The sequence below is a fragment of the Nestor notabilis genome, unplaced genomic scaffold (assembly GCF_000696875.1).
Source record: "Nestor notabilis isolate BGI_N333 unplaced genomic scaffold, ASM69687v1 scaffold12402, whole genome shotgun sequence".
Lineage (NCBI taxonomy): Eukaryota > Metazoa > Chordata > Aves > Psittaciformes > Psittacidae > Nestor > Nestor notabilis.
In genome coordinates, this window is record NW_009917014.1 from 31,474 (window position 1) to 34,248 (window position 2,775).

Below are 2,775 nucleotides of genomic sequence, written 5' to 3' on the forward strand. Positions count from 1 at the left end.
GGACCGCTTACATGGTAGGAGGTTTCCAAACCAGACTTGTGTAGATGATTTAAATAGATGTGAGCACTAGAGGGCAGGAAAGCAGAAGTTTAGTAAGATCAAGGGTAATTAAAATCTTTACAGTCTCCTGGGAATACAACTTCTGATAAAATTGCTACTGAAAATTCCCCATATGTTGTAAAAAATTAAACTTAGCTTGCTGTTCTGCATTAGGGTTTTGGGTTTTTTTTTTTAGAAAAACTAAGCAATTTGTATAAAAGCAAGTGCTGCAGCTAAGTAAACTGAATGTGGTAGGGTTTTTTCTTAAAAACTTTACTCCTAACTTAAACCTTAGTTCTTAGAAATTAAAAAATAATTTAGCCAGCCTCCTCTATCACACTGAAAAACTTAAGAATATTTGTACAATCCACATTCGAGGGGTATGTTGGCACTAATTTAGAATGGACTTGCTCGTTAAACACCATGCTGTGTGTTTGTATGTGTGCATGTATATGAGTACACAAATGCACACTTGTTTGCACTTTCACTCCATTCCCTCATTAATTTTTTCAGCAGAGAAGAAGTTGAGAGAGTGACTTTCCCAGTAGACCACCACTGTCAGTGAGGGTGCTGCAGCCCTGGAGCCATTTTCCCTTCTTCTCATCTCCTGAACTTGATGCAGTAAACCAGTTTTTTGCTGGAAACAACAACAGAATCCCATGGCTGGCTTGCCTTCTGCCTTCCAGTAAAACAACGATAAAGACTTGATTTGTACTCGTCTAATGCAACAATGTAGCAGACTGCTTTCTTACCTTCAATGAACTGAAAAAATCAGACTGACTGAGATCTGCCCCTCTCTGATTCTTGGAGCTGTGCTTTTCCTGCACGCACTGAGGTTGCAGTAGCAGGTGGTGTCAGCAAGAGAAGTGCTATAGTTGAGGGTGTAAAGGGAGGTTTGTGCCTCCCTTTGCTCATCTCCAGCAAGCATACACAATGGTACTCAAGAGTATCAAGGGATTTCTTCCCTCTGCTTGTGGCTCACTAGGTGAGGAAAAGCTGCAGGCAGACAGATGAAAAGAAAAAGCATGTAGATGACTGGTTTGAAGCTAACATGTTCTACCCTAAAAGGGGGCAAGGTTGGTAACTGAGAGAAGACTGACTGGAGGGGAGAGATAAAAAAAATAATAACCTGTAAAGAAAGCAAGCCAAGTTCTACAAGCACAAAAAAATGATGGTTGGAATAACTAATGTACTTAATAGGAATGGCTGAGAGAATCGTGGTGCATCAACTTCCCAATTCATGTTTAAAACATCAGACAAGTGATGTATAGACATGACAGGGATTTCAGAATAGCTTCTCTTAAAAACTTTCTTTAGGTGGAGAAAGCTGCAGCCAATTCAAAACATTAACATCAGACCTGGGAAATGATGTCTGCAAGAAAAAGAAATAGGGTAATAGGATTTTAAAATCTGAAGGTAAATGTCCTAAATGATAGTTCTATAAAACGTTGGTTTTGAAGGGTTGATTATCAGAAACAAGCTGAAAAACCACGGTAGATAGCATACCACTAAACTAAAGGATGTCACGTTAGATGATCTACCTGGATTCTGTCCTGGGGAGCAGGGAGGCTGAGGAGGAGGCAGAATTTAATGCAGCAGGAAACTTGAAAGAAGGGAGTGGAGATCAGAGCCATCTCTTTATGTGTAATCTTGAGAAAACTACTATATTTACTCAGCTATTTTTCAACTTGGGTCTTACTGGGGGGCAGTAAAGGGGATTGGAGTGGTTTCTTACGTGGTTGCAGTGTACAGAATGCCTTTGCACAACACACGTTCAGGGACACGCGTAGGGGAACGCTTACTTGCAAAGCTTTGAGGTTTGGACCATTAAGAGTTTTAAGAAAATCACAGTAGTAGTATCTGCAAACTTCAATACTTAAGTACATGTAGATTGTTAAAGAAGCAGAAGAAAATGCACTGGTGCCTAAGAACATATGATTGAGACTTCTTGCAGTTGTGAAAGCAGCTTTATGTCAGCTGATACACTGTTTACAGCTCTAGTTTGGTATGTTTGGGAAAGGGTTAGTATTGAATAGAAATAGCCTGAGAAACAGACTTGAAAGTAGTCACTTATTTCTGGACTAGTGCTGTGTGGTTTCATGTTGTCTAGCTGCTCTTCAAAAAGGTAATGTGTTCCAGCAATATATTTGGAAGTTTATCTCACAACAAGAAATATATTCAGTTTTGCAAGGCAATGGGATTCATAGATCAATAGACATGTATAGATGTAGAACTTGTACCAAGCCTGATAAAGAAGTGGGTAAATAAATTAAGCAGGTAAATAAATCAAGTAAATAGGATTGACATGTAAGTGAAACTGAAATGATATGAACAAAGGAAAAAAAGTTATTTTGTTGCAAAAGTAAGTAATAGAAAATCAATTAGTGTATATAAGATTATGACAACTTAGGAGGATATTCTAATAGTTTTTAATTATTGAAATAGTCAAAGTGGAAGCTGACAGTGGTAACATCAAGTATTGTTTTAATTAATGATAGTGTCAACTACCAAACAGTCCAAAATATACATGAATCTGTGTAAGATGACCAGCACCTGATAGATAGTGGTTCCCTATATGGAAGTATTTTACTGAAGTATTGCAAACATGCAGTAGAATAAATTAGATTTCGGTTGGTAATAAAGGACTTCATTTTTAATAATAAATATTTATTAGAGCACCTCCATCCAGGTATTCATAAACTCTTAATTCAGAGTTCAGTAAGAACTACTTTAGGG